This window comes from Macaca fascicularis, chromosome 10 (assembly GCF_037993035.2).
Source record: "Macaca fascicularis isolate 582-1 chromosome 10, T2T-MFA8v1.1".
Lineage (NCBI taxonomy): Eukaryota > Metazoa > Chordata > Mammalia > Primates > Cercopithecidae > Macaca > Macaca fascicularis.
This window is the reverse complement of record NC_088384.1, coordinates 14266609-14288354: the sequence shown is the minus strand read 5'-3', so window position 1 is coordinate 14288354 and position 21746 is coordinate 14266609. Positions and strand designations below refer to the sequence as shown.

Sequence of the window (21746 nt, the reverse complement as noted above, 5' to 3'; positions counted from 1 at the left end):
CGTGAGCAGGGCCCACTCCCTGGCAAACCCCCACCCCAGCCCACCCACCACCAAGCACCTGGGGACAGGACTGTCCCACAGCCAAGGATGACCGATGACCTGTGTTTAAAAACCCACCTCCTGGCTTTCCCAGAATTCTCCAGGCTACTCGAGACTGCCTCCCTCACCCGCTCTCTCCCCAGCCTGGCCTTTACCTCTCCTCCCCTGGATCCCACCTCCATCCATGGACTCTGCCTCTCACACCTGACCCCACCTCCCCCACCTGACCCCTGGCCTCACCCCCCACGACCTCTAGCCACTCCCCACTTGCCCTTGCCTGACCCTGCCTCCCCCACCTGACCCTGCCTCCCACACCCGACCCCTGGCCTCTCCCCACCTGACCTCAATTCTCACTCCCAACCCCTGGCCTCTACACCTGACGCCAATTCCCACTCCCAACCCCTGCCCTCTCCCCACCTGACGCCAATTCCCACTCCCGACCCCTGCCCTCTCCCCACCTCACGCCAATTCCCACTCCCGACCCCTGCCCTCTCCCCACCTGACGCCAATTCCCACTCCCGACCCCTGCCCTCTCCCCACCTCACGCCAATTCCCACTCCCGACCCCTGCCCTCTCCCCACCTGACGCCAATTCCCACTCCCGACCCCTGCCCTCTCCCCACCTGACGCCAATTCCCACTCCCGACCCCTGCCCTCTCCCCACCTGACGCCAATTCCCACTCCCGACCCCTGCCCTCTCCCCACCTGATGCCAATTCCCACTCCCGACCCCTGCCCTCTCCCCACCTGACGCCAATTCCCACTCCCGACCCCTGGCCTCTCCCCATCTGACCCCTGCCCTCTCCCGACTTGACCTTCGCCTCCCCAACCGGCCCCTGCTGGCCCCCTCAGCTGCAGCCCCTGGGCACTACTCACCAGTGTCCACTGGACCCGCTCTTTCACCAGTGCCTGCGCAGCACGGCTGCCTCTGCCTGCATGGCCTCCATTCATTCATTCAATAAACATTTATGGAGCACCTACTATGTACCAGGCGCCGGCTAGGCCCGCCCTCCTGGCTCTGCCTCCTCCACCTGCTCCTCCTCCAGGGTCCCAAGGGGCGGACGCTTCCCTGCCCTCCAGCACCCTCAGGGCTGTCCCAAGACAGGGGCAGTGCATGTGGGGACCCCAAGGGGGAAGTGGAGGCTCCAGTGGCGGAGAGCGAAGCCCCCTGAGAGGTAGCCCGGGGAGGGATGGGTGGCCACGGACAAGATGAGAAGAGGCTTCAGTGCTTGCACCGGCTGGGCCTCCGCACTTCCCATATGAACTCATTTGATCCTGGGCCAACTTTAAACGTCTTAAAAGCACTATCACTATTCCCACTTTGCAGATGAGGAAACTGAGGCCTCACAACTGCTATGCAGTGGCTTCCAGCCTCCACGGCCCTAGGCTCTGTTCAAGCTGCTGTGGGATCCTGTTTCATCTGGATGGTGGTTTTCACATTTTTTTTAAATCAGTTGCCAATATTGAAAACTTGGCAGATTTTATTTCAAAAATTCTCATTTCTGGAATCCACTGAGATACAGGGAAGATCTGGCTTCCCTGGGGCTGCATCCCTGGAGGGACAGCAGTGGCACCGGCCGGGGTGGCGTCCAACCTCCTCCCTGCCTCTCTGGCTTAGGTGGCCAGCTGACCCCCGCACACTGGAGTTTATGAGGTCAGCAACAAGGGGACACCAGCGTGGGGACAAGTAGAACCCCAGTCTGTCAGGGGTATTCCTGCGAGCCTCTCAGCCTGGGACCCAAGGGTGCCCCAATCCCTGCCTCCTGTACTTGACCCCTGCCTGACCTCGAGCCCCCTCCCCTATCCTCCTGACCCACGGCTCCTGGGTTTTAGCACCAGGATACTAACAGTGTGGATCTGTCATTCAGGGAGGGAGGTCTCCAACTATGAGTCTGGGGTTCAAGGGTTCTAGGATGTATCTACCATTTATTTGGTCCTAAAAGTCTCCTGAGTCTTGGCCACTGTGGGTCACCAGTTCTACAGGACTTTAAGCTGTCCTGACCCTCCGACAGCTTCCCTTTGGCTGCAAGCAGCCCCACTGGGGAGAGGTCCCCAAGCCAAGGGAGCTCCCACACAGCCACCCCAGGCCCACCTGCCACCCTGTGGGGCCCACTTTTCCACTGCCAACAACCCTGCCTGGGTCAAGTTTGGGGCTCCTACTGGGATTTGGGGGTTACCCTCTCCCAAACATTATTCCCACCCCACAGAACGCTGCCAGCCGACCGAGCCTAGGTGCTGTTTCCAGGCATGGCCACTGTGGACACCAGGAGACCTGAGTTCCTGAAGTCACACCACAGTTCACCAAGGGGCCCTGGGGTTTCTGGAATGGCTCCTTGGTCCCACCCCTCTCCCCACGGACTTAGGATCCCCTCACTCTGCTCACCTGGGACTGGAACACCTGCCTGCCACGCCCCAGCCCGTCCCTACCAGGGCCCAGCACCCAGGGTCCTGGAGCCCTCTAGGCCCAGGCTGAGAAACCCCTCCTCAGGCCACAGCCCACTCAGCTTCTGTCGCTTCAGAACCTCTAACCAGGCAGTCGCAAGGGGTCACTATGGACACTACCTGGGGTGGCCCAAATTCCCTCCCCCCGGCCCTGAGACCAGCTTTCTCTAGAGCAGGTGGGAGGGTCCAGGCCAGACTGACGGCCGCCTCTGAGGCCACAGGGGGCCTGCAGCTGCAGCATCAGAGAACAAGGAGGCTCTGTTAGTGCAGAGGGGTCGACACCGAGCCCCGGAAACTCCCCGGGGAGGGCCGCCCCAGGACTGCCGGCTGGGCAGAAACCACAGCCCGAACGTGAGGCTATCTATGTGACAGCTCCTGCGTCCACCAACTCCGCGTGGCCAGTCCACCAAGACCGGACCTCCCTAATGTGCTGCCAAAGTGCAGGGTCCACATTCAGCTGGAATCCAGGCTAGGCCACCTCACCCGCATGGTCCTGGCAAGCTAATCTTTCCTGGGTCTCAGTTTCCTCTTCTGTAAAGTGGGACAAGAAGGGCACCAGCTCAGAGGGCTGTGGAGGGGATGGCCACAGGCCAGGGTCTGGGCAGGGTCACAGCTGCAGGAAGCTGCCTCCTGCAGGTATCGCTGTGGGGGCCTGGCACGTGGCACCGTGGCACATGCCAGGCAGGCAGGAGGACCTCATTACCCACCGCAACAATGACAGTGAGGAAGGATGGGGCCTGGCCTGACAATGTCTTCCTTTCAGTCCTGAGGGCAACACACCCCTCTTTGCCTCTGTCTCTGTCCCTGTCCTCTTTCTGAAGTCCAGGCCCCCCCAACAGCCTGCTCCCACCCCCACCTTCAGCCTGTTCCCCGGCCTCGGTTTCTCTCCCATTGCCAAAGCACAATGGCTGTTATAATTAACGAATTATCTCAGTGTGACAGCTGTGGTCCTTTGAAAATTAGCTTGAATAACAAGATCCTGGTGTATGGTAATTTCTTATCCTCTTTCTCCCCCTTTCTCTCTCCCTCACTTCAGCCTTGTCATGCATGCAAATGTTTTTCCCCTTTTCCTCCTTCCCCAACACCTTCCCCTCTGTAGCCGCCTCGTCCTCCTCAGGAGGGTAAGGGATAGACTAAACTTCTGCCTTTGGGTGAAAAGATGCAGGAGCTGACCCTCCTGGGCACCTCATTCACGCCGGCACCAGGCACAGCGCCTGACACGTCGCCTTCTGAAATCTCCCCGCAGACCTAAGTCCTACCACCTCCTTCCTGGGCTGGGGACCTGCAGCTCTGCTTTCCCGTGACCTCCCAGGCTGCAGCCCCTCGGGCTCCTCTGCTTGTACGCTAAGCAGTGGCCTCCCCTGATGTCCTGGTCCCTGCTCACTGCCTTGCCTTTCTCAAACCTGCTTCCTCCTCCCCTACCCCAAGAGCCCCTCAACCCCTCCCAAGGCTTCTAATGTCAGCCCCAGGCTGACCACACCCAAACCACCGTACCCAGCTGCCTCCTGGGCCCTTCTCTGGCACCTGAAACTCACTCATCCATGTCCACCTCCATGACTGGACTCATCTCCCACAGCCCCTTCCCCATCCTCCCTGCTTCTCTCTCAGTTCCCAGACCTGTTGAGAGGCACCCACACCTCCCCAACTGCTCCTACTCCCGCCTTGGTGCCACCTCCTCCCCCTACTGCTCCTGCTGGTCTCTCTACCTCCAACCCTACCTCCCCACTCCATGCCCCCTCCACCCAGCAGAAGACGAGCTTTCTAGAACGTCAACCTAAGCATGGCACTCCCTGCCGAAAAGTCTTCATTGGCTCAGGCTGATCTGGGAAAATTCCAACAGCATCCAGAGCCCAACCCACGTGGTCCTGCGGGAGCCACTGCCTGTTCTGCCCTCCTACCTGCCTGCCTTCTTCCCACCTGGCTGGGGTCTCTCCTGTGGCTCCTCACAGCCCCCTGCCCTTCCTCCATCACAACCGGAATCATAACTGCTGCTGTTACCCCTGGACTGAGTTCCCCGAGGAAGGGTCCTGCTTCTCCCAGTAGGTGCTCAATAAATATTTGTTCATGGCTGAGTGAAGGAGGCCAGCTCGCCACCCTCATATAGATAAGGAAATCGAGGCTCCCAGTAATTCATGACTTGCTCAGATCACACAGTTCATGCAAAAGACAAAACCAGGATTTGAACCAGGTCTGTGACTCCGGTGCTGGGCTCTTCTGCTCCCTGGGGAGGCCGGGGAGGAGTCAGCGTTTGCACAGATCTCAGGGGGACTTGAGTCTCCCTCCAGCCTCAGTTGGGCAATAAAGAGACCAGCTTCTAGCCTAGGCTGTCACTCCCTTGAGTTTGACCTTGGACTAGCCACATGACTCTCAGGACCTCAGTCTTCTCATCTGTAAAGTGGGAAGGAGCCCCGCCTCACTCTGTATCCCAGAGGGCGGCTGCTAGGGCAGAAACTCAGGTCTTGGAGAAAGCCAGTCCTGCTAACATCTGGGATTTTCCTGACCTCGCCCTCCAAACCCAACTGCATCGCCCTTGGCAGGCACCCCCCAGAGCTTTATGGAGGGGGTCCCCAGGATGGGAGAGGTCACAGAGAACAGGAACCCTTTCAGTGGGAGGTAGTGGGAGAAGCATGGGGGGCTTGGGAGTCAGATCGTGACCTTGGGCAAGAGCTTTCTCTCCAAGCTCGGCGTCCTCCTCTGTGAATTGGGGCCGCAATGAGGACTAACGTACACAGTGCCTGACACAGTGCAGGAGCTGCCAAGGCCCCACGGCTGCAAGGTTCTATGGGAATGTGATCCTGAAGTGTGCCCCAGAGAGGGAGAGAGAAGAGGGTGAGACAGAGCAGGACCAGCTGTTCCTGACTCGCCCTCAACAGCCCACAATGGCTCTCACTGGCCCCAGAATAGAGCTCACGCCCTGACCTATGGCCCTAGAACCCCTCTCTCCCCTCTCTAAGCTCACACCCCACCATGTCCTCTCGCAACCCTATGGAATTGGGGCCATGCCCACACCCACGTCCACCAGGCCGTTACTCACTGGCTGTTAGCTGGTCCTAACCCTACGACCCATTCCCACCTGTCCCCATCCCCCGGGCCCAGACCTTATGCCTCCTCCTCTGAGAAGCCTTTGGAGATCTCCCTTCTGCAGGGTGACCCCCCTGCTCTGCCCCCACAACCCCGAGGTATAGCCCTTGGAATCCTGGATGGGTCCTAGAGATCACCTCCCCCATTTTACAAGTGGGGAAACTGAGGTACGGATGAGGAACAGCAGCTCTCCAGTGATGCACTTGAACCCAGGTCTCTGCTGCGTCCAGCCCGCCAAGCAGCTTCTCTCCTGGTGCTGAGCTGTTTAGCCCTTGCCTGTCTTCTCCACGCCCCGCCCCGCCCGGAGCTACCTGAGGACAGGACCCCATCTTCCTCTCTGCGCCCCTCCCCCAGTGCCCAGCCTAAGGCCTGGCGCATAGTAGGCACTCAGTAAATGTCTGTTGAATTGAATTGCGCTCAGGGCGGCCAGTCGTCTCTGCTCTGTAAGAAAAGCATAGAGTTAGTGGAGCTCTCCCCAAGACCAGAGGGTAGGAACCAAGCTGGTGGGGTGAGAAGCCTGGCCTGCCCCAAGGAGCCCACGGGCCCTGGGGAGGGGGCCTGGGAAGCTGGAACATTCAGACTTAGATGAGTCTGAATTCTGCCCCAATAGGCAGCATGGCTCTGGTAAGTCACGCTGCGGCAGGGCCTCACTGGCCTCATCTGTCAAATGGAGATGACACTCCGGTCCCTCCAGGCTCTGAGGACTGCTTGTGATGAGGACCAGAGAGATGTGAGGAGTATAAACAGCGACCCCCAGCTCACAAGCATGGAGTGCCCAGTGCCAGACACTGGAGAGTCGGGTGCGAGTGATGCCCATTCTACAGATGAGGAGACTGAGGCTTGGAGAGGGGCCTGGCTTGCCCAAGGCCACACAACCCGTGCATTGATCTCATGCTGTACACACGGCCTCCCTGCCAAGCCAGAAGGAAACAAGGCGCAAAAATGAACCCCAGATGAAGAAGCTGAACCCACCAAAGGGTGGCCCAACCCTCACCCAGGCTGGCAAAGATTCTGCAGGCAAAGGGCCCAGCGTGAGCCCCAGAGCCGTGAAGGGAAGGGTGAGAAGCTGCCTTCTCCCCTCCCCATGGGGGTGAGCTCTGATTCCACAGCCCCCCAGAGGGTTCAAAGGCGTCCTCAGATCCAGAGGCTGCAAAGGCCTGGGCAGGCCTGGGTGTTAATCTAGAACAGTAGAGACTATAAATACATGGCCGGGCTGGACACTGCAGGGCAGCCGACCTGGCACAGTCAAGACAGAGGCTGTAACCCCAGCCCTGCCCCCTCCCGCCACCCCTCTCCCTTCTGGGCCTCGCTTTCCTTGCTTGTCAACAGCAGGCTGCTCCCCGACCATGACTGCCAGAAGGTTCTTTACCCAGCAACACACAGTTTTCTGAACCCAGCCACGCTGGCCCAGGGGGAGGCCCTGGAGGCCCAGGCAGAGACCTGGGAGAAGAGAAGGATGTACAACAGGATCACCCCGGATCCCTGAGACAATCAAGTGAGGGGCTTGGCTACACCCCAGCTCACCGGCCCGGAGCTGAGAAGAGGCAGAGAAAGGAGCCTAGAAGGCAGCCATTCATTCATTCCCTCCCTCTTCGTTCAAACAGCCATTCTGTGGGCACTGCCTCTGGTGAGCGGAGGACTCATAGCCAAAGCCAGGCCGTCTGGTTGGGGCTCTGGTGGGGAAGACAGGGAGATGAATGAGCGTGCCTTTCCTTATCCATCCAAGGCTGTGTGGCGGCCGTCCTCTGGCTACTGACGCCCATCCCAGGTCGCATGACAGGGACACTGGTTTTACATCCAACTTCTGCCTGGACCATGGCCTCGTAGAGGACAGGGACCAAGTGTGGACAGTCTCACTCACCCTGTAAACCCAGGGCCCGGCCCCATCCCCAGCAGGCTCTCTGTACACGTCCACAGCTGAAAATCACCCTGGGAACACAAGAGAGCCACCACGCACAGGGCCATGGCATGGGCCCAGGGACAGAGGAGCACACCGCACTGGCACCCGCTGTGTGCCAGGCCCTGCACACTTCACACATCGCAGCCACACTGTCATATGAGGGAACTGAGGCTGAGAAACGACAAGAGACATGCCCAAGAGCTCACGGCTAAAGTGGCCCAGTGCCCACGACTCCCCAGATATAAGTCCAGCTGATGCAGCAGACTGCGCATCAAAAGGACGGTGTCTGGGACTCCCCGAAGGCCAAGCATAGGTGAACAGACAGCGTCCCACTTCCTCATCAGAGCCTCAAATCAACCCCGAGCAGCAGACAGACCTTTACATGACAGGGAGAGAAACTGAGGCTCTGGGAGATGACCCTGTCCCCAGCCCCAGGCCTGGCAAATACTGGAAAGGCCCTTCCCAGGGAGTGCGTGCGTCCCACATCCTCTGAGACTCAGGGGGAAGGGATGCAGACCTGGGCCCAGGCCCAACTCTTGCCCTCGCTTGGCTGGGTGACATGGGCAGTGACCGGCCCCCTCAGAGCTTTGGTTTCCCCAAGAACCATCTCCTCCGCCCCATGTAGCTGCTGCAAGGAGGAAAAGGATAACCAATGAGCGATTCCCCTTTATAAACTGTAAAGGGCCATTCATCTTTCTTCTTCCTTATCGCTGTCAGTGCAACAGAAGCACCGTTCCCACCTTAAGGGAATTTAACTGCTACTGTTTCGCTTTCCTTGGCCCTCCTCAACCAATTCTCCGCCCTCATCTCTAAAAAGGCTGACCCGTGTTTGTGAGATGCTCACAATGAGCCCACCCTTGTTAAGGGATTCTCTCACATTTCATCTTCAGGATACTAGGAACCAGTTTTTTATTGCCCAGGCTGGAGTACAGTGGCACGATCTGGGCTCACTGCAACCTCCACCTCCTAGATTCAAGGAATTCTCCTGCCTCAGACTCCCGAGTAGCTGGGACTACAGGCGCGCACCACCACACCCAGCTAAATTTTTGGATTTTTAGTAGAAATGGGGTTTCACCATGTTGGCCAGGATGGTCTCCATCTCTTGACCTCGTGATCCACCGACCTCAGCCCCTCAAAGTGCTGGGATTACAGGCGTGAGCCACCGTGCCCGGCCAGAAGCAGGCATTATTTTTCTTCCCATTCTGCAGATAAGGGAAGTAAGGCTCTCGGAGATTAAGTGACGCCCCCAAGTTCACATTGCAAGAAAGTGAGCGTGCTCCCCACGCCACTGTATATTTGCCCCCACATATCTGTATGTTCCACTCTCAGTGGCTGCTAGAACCCTCTGGTTGGTTAATGCCCATCTGTTCCCCAGTTTATCCGACTTCCCAGATGTATGTAATATTCATATTTCCATCAGCAACAGCTCACACACCCCTTTCCAAGGCCTTCAGGAGCTCCATTAATCATTCAGACACACCTGCATATTCATTAACTTCCGAATTAATACAGGGTCCCTTATTACTTCAGTCCTGCTGCCTGCATTAAAGACACTTCAACTTCATTCATTATTAAACTCCCCTGATAAATGATCACACCCCTCCTTCACAGAGGGGGACAGCACCCAGGCCCCGGAGCTGGCAGGCGTGCTCCCAGTGACAGCTGCTGTGTGACCTTGAGCCAGGCCCTCACCCTCTCTGAGCCTCCTGCATGTTTACCTTGTAAAATCAGGCAAAGGATGGTATCTGACCACCACCTGGCCTCATCAAGGTGGCCCTGTCTCATCCTTTGTCCTTTCTCTGCATGTCTTTCTTGGACTCACATAATCCCTCCTCAAAACAGAAGTCGATCCTCTCTGGGGTTCTCCTTACGCTCCCCCATCAACAGCCTCCACTCGCACCTGGGCCTGGGCCTGGGCTTTGCAGTCTGTGGGCCTCAGGTCCTGGCACTGGCCCATCATCTTGAGGGCGGCATCTCTGAGCTAACTGAGCTTGGGCTTGGGCAGACGATGACAAACGTCCCAAAACAGAGAGGACACCTGACACCCCCCAACCAGTTGCTGGACTCCAACTGCCACACAATAATATCGATGATGACAACAGTAATAGCAATAGCACCCAGCACTTACTGAGCCTGGACCATGCACCAGGCCTTGCGCCAAGTCCCACACTGTCCCATCCTTAGATCAACCTCCACTTAACAGATGGGAAAGCTGAGGCCAGTGAGCTCAAGTCATCTCCCTAAGCAAGGCTGGAGCTGGCTCTGCACCCAGGCCTCTCTCACTCGGGGTCCTCAGGATGTCCCCATCACATGTGCCACCAGGAGGCCCCAGCACTCGGCCACCCTCTTGCCCTGGCTCCTTCCAGCACCTTCTTCCCAAGCTCTTCCTTTATAGGCCCGATCTCTGCCTAATGGAGCGGCAGGCGACACGGAATGGGTCCCCCATTCGCTGGCAGATGCCCCAATCCATCTCCATTATGCCTGGTGCTAAGCAGCGCCACAAATGAAGCAAGATGATGCCACTGCCAGCGTCACTCCTGCTGGCTCTGACCTGCCTGCCGCCTCCACCCAACATGCACACCAGGCCGCAGGGCCAGGACTGATGTCCACAGGCCCAGCTGCCACCTCCTACAGATGCCAGGAGGGAGGCTTTGCTCCTGGCCCCACTGGCTGTGTGACTGTGGGCCCCTTACTTAACCTCTCTGTGCCTCAGTTTCATCCTCCGAATTACACCTGACTCCATCCTTCCCCTCGTCTTTCATTTCCCATCCATCTTGACACTTCTCCAGGCCACACACCTGCGTGTCCACTGCTGTCCCTCAGTCCAAGCTTGTCTGGATGGCAGAACCACTTCCCAGGGTCTCTAGTGTACCCCAAGGTCCTCCCCTTCCTCTGCTCGGCTCGCTTGCTGTCTTTTGTGGACTCACTGACGCCTCTTTCTTAACGCCCTTTCAGCCACTTCCACAGTTCCCAGGCTAAAACCAGATGTTCTCCTGAAGGTCAAGGCCCTTCAAGGGCCTGGTCCAGCCACCTGTTCCAGGCTCCCTCCTGCCCTCCTCCTGGGCAGCCTCACCTCTCCCAGGGTGACTCCTTGGTGAGTGTCCGGCCCGCCCTGGACCGTCGGGGGCCGCAGTGGCCAACATAGTGAGTCCTCCCCTGCAGCTTCCGCCCCCGGCACACAGTACGCAGAGCGATCCCACAGCCTGAAGGAATGCCTCCGTCGAGTGCAGACAAAAATTTCATCCCACGGGCCGTGGTGACTGTCAACAGTGCCTCATACGCTGTAAATGAAGAACTCTTCACTCCTCGCCTGGGACTGAGCACTGGGTTGGCTGCCACAAATTCAACACCCTCCCCCGAGCTTACAGGATGTCAAGATAAAGATTATCAGGCTGGGCACGTGGCTCACACCTGTAACTCCAACACCTTAGGAGGCCAAGGCGGGTGGATCACGAGGTCAGGAGTTCAAGACCAGCCTGGCCAACATAGTGAAACCCCATCTCTACTAAAAATACAAAAATTAGCTGGGGAAGGGGGCACACGCCTGTAATCTCAGCTACTTGGGAGGCTGAGAGGCAGGAGAATCATTTGAACCCAGGAGGCAGAGGTTGCAGTTAGCTAAGATCGCGCCACTGCACTCCAGCCTGGGGGACAGAGTGAGACTCTCTCTCTCAAAAAAAAAAAAAAAAAATTAAATTAAATTAAGATTGTTGGATTAATTTCTCAGATGAGAAGACGGAGGCTCAGAAAGACGAAGTGGCCTCACCACATCACAGTTGGTAAGTGGTGAGGCTGGGATTCAGACCTGGCTCTGCCTGTGCCTGGTTCCGGCAACCAGAAGAAACGTCCTAGAAGTAGTCAAGCAGCATCCATCGAGTGCCAACCACACGCCAGCCCCAAGTAGGCATTTACATCAATCACTTCATGAAACCCCCTCCACGGCCCTGCGAGACGGGCACTGTTTTTCCACCCATCTGAGACACGAGGGATCAGGCCCAGAGTAGTGAAGCCAATTTCCAAAGGCACACAGCTAAGAAGGGACAGGGTCTGAGACACACCAAGGTGTTGCCCCTTCTAGCTCTGCCCAGATCTCCTTCCCAGCCTCCTCTGCTGTCAGGGGCACTCTGGGGGAGAGAAGTGCCCCTTGGCTGGCTCTGCAGCAGCCAGGAGTGGTGCAAAGCCCTTCTCTACCTGGGCCTTGGCTTCCTCACCCACGGGGGGCGGTGTGGACAAGACAACCCGGAGATCCTGTCAGCACTGGCACAATATCCGTGCACCCATGGGCCCTCCACACACCAGGCTCTGGGCTTGGCACCGTGGATTGCAAAGACCTGCAAAAGCAGTGTCTGGTGTGTAGGGCATCACCAAGGGAGGCCCAGGGTGGGAGGGGCAGGGAGCCACCTGTTCAGGGCTCAGGGGACAAGCAGGGTACAGGTCTCTGTCTGCTGTCAACACAAGCACCACAGAGCCAACAGGAAGCCAGAACAAGGGTCATGGACACAGCTGAGCCCCTAGACACGAAGCTGGTGATTAAGTGAGAGGCTCAGCACCTCTGAGGACCTGCTACCACCCAAGAGGGCTGGAGACCCCTGGAAGGGCTGCATCCAGCTAACCAGACATTCTACATCCAATGAGCACCCGGCCTAGGAATTCAGGCACGCCGTGGAAAAGACAAAGACAAGCCAGGAACTTACAGACAGACAAATGCACCAGAGACTTCAACATTTAAAGAAAGCTTCCTGTGAATTATTTTATAAACTAAGTATCAGCCTCCAATTCCTCATCAAAAGCTTGAATTCAGATTGGGTCTGCCGAAAGTGAGCCAACACTCCTGGCTTTCCAGGTACTTCTGTATTGCACGTCCCAAGGGTGGGACCAGGGCTGTGTCCCCACCATGTCCCCAGCCCCCAACATGAGGCCAGCGTGAAGAAGAGGCTCAGCAAATGCTGCAGAAGCCAACTCTGTTGGCAGACTCATTTCTAAACCCCAGGAGCAGAGCTGCTTGGGTGCCAGGATCCCCTGGCTGGCACACCTTGTGCCATCTACTTTCAGACCCTCTGGGGTACTCTGAAGGAGGTCAGAGCTAGTAGATCCCTTAGCACTATCCAGGGCCCCTGTCATGCAGCAGGTGAGGAAACTGAACCCAGAGAGGACAAGAGCCTTGAGCCCCATGGCCTCCCAGCCATGCCCCTTCCCCTTCCAGGCGCCCCCTTCCTGCCCAGACCCACTAACCACCGCTGCTCCTCCAAGCTCTGTCCTTGGCCTGTGGCGCCCTCATCTGCCCTCTCCTCCAGGGTGGCTGCATGCATGCCCCTGGCTGCTCAGATCTCACTCGGTCATGGCCACCACCGCCTGCCTGGTTGCTCAGGTCACAGATCCCAGCTTTCCCATCAACTCCTGCCTCTCCCACTGGAAGATGAAGATCAGACCAGCCTCCAAGTCCATGCCAGGACAGGCCACTATCATCACTTGCCTGTCCCTCACAGGGATCTCCTTTTTTTCCAGCCAGAGGGAGCCTTCCACAAGGCAGCTCTGACGCTGTCCCTCCTGCTCAAAATCTTTCTAGGGCTCCCTGCAGCCCCAGGGCCAGAGACTAAGCTCCTTCTTGGTAAGTGACCACTAACACCGTGAACTCCTACCAGCTTCAGCTCGGGCATCACCTCCTCCAGGAAGCCTGCTTTGAATCCCTGGTCTGGCTTCACCACTCCACTCCACAGCACCCCCATGCTCACCAGCTCCAAGTGGCATCCCATTGAAGGGTCACTGTGTCCCCTCCAGAGGGCCAGGAAGCACGGCGTGCCCCTCTGTGTCCCCTCTGTGCCCTCAGTGAGAAGCCTGGCACAGAGAAGGCACCCAGGGAGTGAAAACTGAAAAAGCAAAAGAACCACATAGGCCCCCGGGCATGTAATTCCCAGCTGGCCTCCGTCTCCACTCTGAGTGTGCCCATTATGACTGATGACAGCCAGGCCTCCCAGCTCCTTCTGGCTGCTGTGACCATCAGGAAGCCATCCAGTATGATGGCCCCCATGCTGGCCCTGCCCTCAGGACAGTCTGGTCAGGCGGGTGCAGAGGGACAGAGAAAGGGGAGGAACATGGACAGAGACCCTGCCAGGAGCCTCGCCTAGACCACAGGGTCAGCTGACACGGCTGGCCTTGTGGGAGCCCCGTGTGATCTTATCAGGGGACATGGGGCTCTCACTTCCAGATGAGGAAACTGAGGCTCCAAGAGCAAGCAGCTGACCTGAACCCAGAGATCGGCATTGGTCTCCTGCCCGCTTCTTCTTACATTGGATCCAGGAGCTTCCTAAGCGTGAGGAGGGAAACGAGTTTATCGGGCTGGGCATTTTACAGGCGTTCTGGGAGGCTGTGGGCACCCGGGAAAGAACACCAAGTCTGGGGTCCTCATAACCTGGACTCAGATCCTTGTTCGGTTCCCCTCCCAGATGTGTGGCCTCGGCAGCCTGCGCAGCTTCTCTGAGCCGATGTCTTCACTGGACCCCGGGGATGCGAGGCTGCCCTGCAGGGTTGCTGTGTTAAATGAGATGGTAAGGACACAGCCAATAACGGCCAAACATCTTCCAGGCCACGCTGCGGGTGGATTATTTCATCTAATCCTCACAGTGACTCCGTGAGGCTGAGTCTAACAGGGTCCCCATCTGACAGACAATGAAATGAAGGTGCTGGGGTCAAACACCTTACCCAAGCCCAGGCAGCTGTGGGTGGCAGAGCTAGCGCTCAGTCCTGGGTAGACCGTGCCGAGCACACGGAGGGCCTCACTAAACGACATTCTTTTTTGACTCCAACCTGCCCTTTATTCCTCAAAGGCCCCTGAATATACTGGCCCCCAGCCTGGCCTCTCCCTCCTGCGAGCCTTTGTAGGGACTGTTCCAGCCACCTGCTGTGTCTCTCCTTCCACTTCCAGAAAGCAAACCTCTCCCCTTTTACATTCTGATCAAATGCTACCTCTTCCACTGAGCTGCCCTGGGCTCCACCACCCCGCTCCTCTCCGGCCCCTTCCCCCGACCCCAGTAAAACCCCCCAGCACAGCACAGCAGTCTCCTAACTGACTGTCGCCTACCCTGCCTCAGCCCATCCTCTGCACAGCAGTGGAAGGAAGCCTCCTGCAGCACAGTCACGTCGCCGGCCTGCTCTGAAGCCTCCGGTGCCTCCCCAGCTCCTTTGCTCCACAGTTTAGGCCTCTCGTGATCCGGCTGGGCCCTGTCTCTGCAATGTGCCCTCCAACACCATCCGGACAAACTGCTCCCCGCTTCACATACGCAGGCGTGCACACGCACGCATCTATACGTCACGTGTGCACACATGTACACCTCTCCAGCTGGTGCGGGATCTCCTAGGCTCCTCCCTTGCTTGGGCCCCTACCTCCACTCCTGCCCTATCCATCTTCCCACCTCCAGCCCCACCCCAGAACAGCACCTCCAAGAAACATGCCCCCCGATTCCTCAGCTCCCCCCACCAGCTCCTTCCTGCAGCACAGCATCCACATGGCCTGTTCCCAAACACACACGTGCTCCCTGCTGCTGGAAGACACAGCCTCCAGCCCTCTCCTGGCCCGGAGGGAGCTCAGGGGCCGCTGGCCTCCTCCCCAGACTCCTGGATCCTCCCTCCCACTCCCAGACATGGGCACTTGAGCTCCTTACCCCTCTCTGAACTCGGAGAGGCTTTTCGCACCTCTTGGCCTTTCCCCTTGAGATTCCCAGGCCTGGAGTATCCTCCTGCCCCATCCCTGCCCAGTGAGTGCTGCTTCTCAGGCGGGACTCAAAGCTGCCTCCTACAGGAAACCTTCCAGCCCACCAGGCCTCAGCCACCCTGTAAGGACTGTAAGGACTGGCCGGCAAGTCTGCCCCTGTGGTGGGCTTCCTGAGGGCACGGATTCTTTTCACGCCCAGGCCCATACTGGCTCCCTGAGAACTGTCTGCTGAGGAAATACGCTCCCTCCTGTGCCGCCCCTGAGTGCCTGGAGGCAGAGCAAGCAAGTTCATCAGACCACGGAGACCACCAGCCCACCTCTCCCACCTCCACCGACCACGGAGACCCACCTCTCCCACCTCCACCGAGCCCCCCACATCGCACACCTGGACCACCGGCCCACTTCTGCCACCTCCACCGACCACGGAGACCACCGGCCCACCTCTCCCACTTCCACTGACCACGGAGACCACCGGCCCACCTCTCCCACCTCCACCGACCACGGAGACCACCGGCCCACCTCTCCCACCTCCGCCGACCACGGAGACCACCGGCCCACCTCTCCCACCTCCACCGACCATGGAGACCCACCTCTCCCACCTCCACCGAGCCCCCCACATCGCACACCTGGACCACCGGCCCACTTCTGCCACCTCCACCGACCACGGAGACCACCGGCCCACCTCTCCCACTTCCACCGACCACGGAGACCACCGGCCCACCTCTCCCACCTCCACCGACCACGGAGACCACCGGCCCACCTCTCCCACCTCCGCCGACCACGGAGACCACCGGCCCACCTCTCCCACCTCCGCCGACCACGGAGACCACCGGCCCACCTCTCCCACCTCCGCCGACCACAGAGACCACCGGCCTACCTCTCCCACCTCCGCCGACCACGGAGACCACCGGCCTACCTCTCCCACCTCCACCGACCACAGAGACCACCGGCCTACCTCTCCCACCTCCACCAACCACAGAGACCCACCTCTCCCACCTCCACTGAGCCCCCCGCATCGCACACCTGGACCACCGGCCCACGTCTGCCACCTCCACCGACCACGGAGACCACTGGCCCACCTCTCCCACCTCCACCGAGCCCCCCATGTAGCCCACCTGGGCCACCGGCCTCTGCCCTCACCGGCTGCTGGCTCCCATGAGATTGGAATAGTATCCAAAATCTTCCCAGACTTCACTTCTTCACCTCCCACCTCACTCACTCGCTCCAGCCACCACCTCCCCGCCATGGCCGCCTTGCTCCTCCTGGTGAATGAAAGAAGGAAGGGCTTGCAGAGCTTGACCAAATGCTTCCTCAGCACTCACTGAACCCTCAAACCAGTATCATCCGCAAGGCACAGAGGAGGAAACTGAGGCACAGACAGGGGAAACAACTGCCCAAAGATACAGGGTGAGGCCTGCAACCACCCCCTCCCTGCCTCCGAAGACCAGGCCCTCCATGTCCCCAGCCCATGCAGCGGGTCCCCGGGAAACCGGGAGGGGCAAGGGGGTGCAAGGGAGAAGAATGTAAGGGAAGGTGGGGTTATTATCCTCCGAGGTCAGGGGCCTCAACCACCCTCCACTCCACTCAGAGATGCTGACCCACCCCCTCTTGTCTACCCCCATCCCACCCCACCCCGGTCCAATGAGACTTCACCTTCTGTCCACAGGCAGACTCCCACTGTGGACAGAGAGCTGCCCCCACTGACACGGGCCTGAGGGTAGCAGCAGGGGCAGCTGCCTCCTCCCCCCACCCCCAGAGGCCCGCACACCTGTGCCTGAGGGGCACCTCAGCCACCGGGAGGGTCAGGGCTGCCTGGGCAGGGCTGGGGCAAAGCCATCCTGGCATCTTAGGGCCTCCTAGCAGGTGCCTGGTGACAAAACCTGACAACGAAGAACCACAGCCTGGCAGAACTGGGAGAGCTTAAACCTCTTCGCTGTCACCCATTAGACAGATGGGAGCCTGAGGCCTGCAACAGTGCCAGGACTCCCCAAAGCCCCCTCAGCCTCCCCACCCACCCTCAGTGGGCACGCCTGCTGGGAGCAGCCCCTGAGCCCCTGGAGGGAAGGACACAGCCTCACTCCCCACCAGGGTCCCAGCACCCGGCCCAGAACAGGAGTTCAAGAGTTTCCTTGAACAAACAAAAGCGTGAGACAGTCCATGCCGAACACAGGCCCTGCCTTGCCTTCTTGTAGGGGGATCTAAAGGTGGAGATCAAATGAGGGCATTAGCCTGAAAGTGCCTTCAAACCCATTAATCACTACACACCTGGAAGGGACTCGTAATCCCTAAGTGGCGAAAACGGACACAGGTTAAGTATTTCTTTCACTCATTCATTTCACACCGCGTCTCAAGTCCTGGCTCTGTGCCAAGTACTGGGGCAGGTGCAGGGGACTGGCAATGACCTCAACAGATGCAGCACTGCCCTGAGGAAGTTCACAGCCCCAAGGGAGTCAGTCATGCAGGGGAGCAGGAACTACAAGTGGAACGTGTGGGGACCGTGGGGCCTAGGCCAGGTGGGGCTGCCTGGTCTTCCAGAGGAAGGGACACCAAGCTCTCAGGTCTATTGGAGACAAAGCGTCTCCAAAAACACAGGTCAACTAGCAAAGGGAGCACAGCTTCCCAACTAGCCAGTGTCATCTCAGATGGGCAGTGTCTAAGCAGGGGACACACAGTTGGGCAGTATATATACACTGTCATTGTCCCCATTTTAAAGATGAGGAAACTGAGGCCCAGAGAGCCAGAGCAACATGCCTCAGGTGTCACAGCTCTTGGCAGCAAAATTGGTGGTCATGGGACCTCCTGCACATTCTCAGGTCCCTGGGGAGGCTTGGAACAGTTTCTAGAACATTCAGCCGGTGAACTAAGGGCCAAGCCACTGTGATGGGATTCAGGCCAGCTGCTCCACTCCCAGCAGCCAGGGTAGGCCAATGCCAAGCACACAGTGGGCCCTCAGGAAACACGGCCCCAGCTGGACCTGCTGAAATGACTAGAAACAGCCCAAACAAACCATCGCTGCACAGGAGCTGCCTAATGCGAGCCTGGGGGCCACCACCCTGGGAGGCGTCTGAGGTTTCCCAGTAACTGAGCTGGCCCCGGCAGCCCTCCCTTTAATGCATGCAAACGAGGGGTATAAATTCCTGCTTACTTAACTTCACAAATGTTAACAAGCCCATAAAAAATAAGTTATTCTTCCCCAGCTCCACAACACCCTTCGTTTGTTTAATTTTGTTTCTCCTCTCCCTGCCCCCAGCCTCCTTGGCGACAAGGGAAAAGCCGCCATCTTCGTCTTCTGTCTTTCCTTGCCTATGGGGTCTGCCCTCGCCTCAACCTGCCCCAGGGAGGCTGAAGGAAGAAGCCCCAGATAAGAAATCAGAAGGCCCAGGAGTGAGCCCTGCTCCCTCCTCCGCAGCTGTGTGACCATGGGCTCCTGACTTAACCTCTCTGTGGTTTAATTGCCTCATCTACAAAGTAGGAACGGTAGCTGCACCCTGCCTGCTTTGGGGTTCCTAGGAGGATCAGAGGAGATAATCCAAGTAAAGTGCTTAGTTGTCTCTGGCACAGAGCAAACCCTCAATAAATGTTAGCCCTTGTTATTATGTAAAGAAGAGTTAAATATCCCCCAGCTAATCCATTTGTAGAGTTTGCCTTCCGGGGCAAGCTGGCAGCTCCAAAGGCAGCCTGTGGTTCGGTTTTGTTGGCAGACTCGGTGTTGACACACATTTGAGTTTTGATGCCATCCAAACTGACCGCTGGAGTTTGCCACAGGCCCCACCACACCCTACACAGACCAGACGTGCACCTTGCAGTGACCCGGCCCTGGTGAGCGTCTGAGTCTCCCACCCCTAGTTCTTGCCTCTCAAAAGCCTTTCCAACTGGTGATCTCATTAGAGGCATCACTGGGCCCAGCTGACAGAAAAGGAAACTGAGGCTCATGAGGGGGGCAGCCACTTGCCCACAGTCCCCAAGGAAGGGGCTGTGGAGCCAAGGCGAGAGTGTAGCCACCAGTCCCAGCCTGTCTTCTCTCCTGAGCCCCTGCGCCACCACGACAGTTTGAGGGAAGCCTCCACAGCAGCTGAAGGAGCAAATAAATGGCCAGTGACGCAGGTGGCAGGAGAGATGGTGTTCAGCCTCCAGGGGCTCGGTGGCTCCCAGGACCAGGCAGAAGACTGAGCAGAAGCCAGAGCGTGCCCGGGGCCTCGTCCCAGCCAACCCAAGGCATGCCAAGCTAGGGTGGCATTGTTGTGTACCGAGCACAGCACTGGGGACTCTGAAGTATAGGAGACGGGGGTTAGAGGGGGCCTGTTTCCTTCAGGTCGTCTCCACATCCTCCGCTTAAGCACACCTCCAAGAATGGCCTGGGCCAGAGACTATGCCCCACTTGCCTACAACTGCCCCCTCCTGCTGGCAGAAAAAGCCACAGCCCCAGCCTATCCCAGTTACTACCAGCTACATCTTCTCCAACAACATCCCAAGCTGAGGCCACTTTCATTCTTCCCTCTGTCACCAGTCTCAAGTCCTCCATGACGTGTCACTCCATGAGGCTCCACCCCCCACCCTCAGGCAGGTCCACCTGTCCATCCATTCATTCTGCAGAACAAAGCTAGGCTCCCAGCACTGCAGGGACTTGCCCAAGGTCCCACCAAGCCCAGAGTGAAACCCAGCTCCTAGACATCCCGACCACCACCTTCCCGATTTAGAAGTCCCCAGGGGCATCCCCAGGGCAGAGGGCGGGGCCAGGCCCCTAAGGGGCGGGGCCATGTGAGGCGGGGCAAGGGGTTGGAGGGTGGGGGTGGGCCGAGAGAAGACTGGATCCTGGTCTGGGTCCCGGTTGCCTTGGCAACAGCACTAATTAATTCTGACTCCATCTGTGCCTTGGCTGGATGGGTAGTTTGGGCTCACACGTGTTTGTTTTGAAGCAAAGGGAGAGAAGCAAGAGGGTCTGGGAGGCTGTGACCTCAGGGTCTAGCAAGGGGCTGACACTCGCCCCAAATTCATATAGCATGCCCTCACCCCCACCACAGGAAAAGGCAGAAAAGTCAGGCCAGGCACCCAGACACCACCTGGGACCTCCTCTCCCCAACGAGGATGATCATCTCAGCCCAAACGAGGTCTCACACAGACAGCCATCCGCGGTGCCCATCGTGTGTGCACACGTGTACACACACCTGCACACGCTGAGGAGACCACAGGCCCCAGAATGAGAGAGCCTTGGGTTTGGCTGCTAGCTTTGCCTTCTGAGTCTCAGCTTCCCCATCTGCAAAATGGCCAACACCACTCCTCAAAGAGCTCTTGGGAGAAAGAGAGGGACGTCCCCAGTGCAGGGACATCTGAGGGGCCTCATCTGTCCTGGGGTCCAGGAAGGCTTTGCTGAGGGTGATCCTGGCGAGGGAACCATGTACGCGGTACGCAGAAGGTGGCACTTTTGAGGAACTGGAACAAGGTCAGGAGAACTGAGATCAAGATATAGAACGTCAGGAGGAGAGGGAGCCTGAGGCCGAGCCATCGCCTTGCAGATCTCAAGGTTCTGGATCTTGGCCCAAGGGCAGTGGGGAGCCAGCGACATGCTGGGGAGGTGCCACCAATGGAAGGGTTCAGAATGCATCGGAGGGGCGGGAATGGCACCAGCAGCCTGTGAGGAGGCTGCAGTGAGACGGGCTGGAGGGTGACTTGTTGCAGGCAAAGACAGCAGGGTGGGCACATGAAGGCAGATTTGAGTCAGGCGTGGTTAAGAGAGTCGGGCAGGATGAAGACAGAGACCAAGCGGGGAGCTCAGGGATGCCGCCCAGGGTCTGGGAGGGTGTCTGAGTGAGGGTAGTGCCTGCCCTGGAACAGGGAGCCTCAGAGAATGGGCAAATAGCAGTGCAGGAGGACAGAGGCAGAGCCCGGGTGGGACCAGTTGAGTTTAAGGGGTCAGAGGAACACCCCAAAGGAGTGACCAGTCAGCAGGTGGCCACACGCAATGTCCTACAGCCAGAGGCAGGTGACAGCGGAGGATGGAGACTCAGGCATCCCTCGCACGCAGCTGTTAAGATGCTGGCCCAAGAGCAGCGGCTGACACCCGGGCTGGGAGGGTCAGCGCTCAGGGACAGGTGTAGCAGGGAGTGGATGCTGGTGCTCAGGAGCCTGCCACACCCGCCTGCATTCAAAGCCCGAACACAACACCTCACCAGCTATGGGATCCTTGGTAAGTCACTTCACCTCTCTAAGCCTCAACTCCCCCACCTGTAAAATGAGAATAAAAGCAATACCTACCACATAGGTTGTTGTGAGGAGGGTCCAGATCCTTAGCTGAGCCCCAGAGACACAGGAGTTCCAGCTACCTGCTTTTTCAGGGAGGGGGGTCAGGACACGAACCTGTGTTTAGCACCCACTATGTGCCAGGCACCTCACATGTGTAATAGACCACATGGAGTGGTGATCAAGAAGGAAGGGCTGGGCGTCAGGCCCTGGGCTGAATCCTGGGTCCCCTACTTACCAACTGTGGAACCAGAACAAGGCCCCTCACCTCCCTGAACCTCAGCTCTTTTTTTTTCTGAGACGGAGTCTTGCTCTTGCCCAGGCTGGAGTGCAATGGTGTG

The 21746-nt window shown here is 58.3% G+C and overlaps 1 protein-coding gene across 9 annotated transcripts in view; it reads right to left on the bottom strand.

Annotated features, from left to right (window-relative positions):
- The window catches only part of ELFN2 (extracellular leucine rich repeat and fibronectin type III domain containing 2), a 59725-nt gene that overhangs the window by 14775 nt on the left and 23204 nt on the right, over window positions 1-21746 (bottom strand). For 2 of the 9 annotated variants that reach the window (XM_015457230.4, XM_045363690.3), the window contains one exon: window positions 914-6001. The exons of the other annotated variants lie outside the window; for them this stretch is intronic. The gene's annotated coding sequence lies outside the window, so the exon portion shown is untranslated. The remainder of the gene's footprint in view (window positions 1-913; window positions 6002-21746) is intronic. 9 annotated transcript variants of the gene reach the window in all.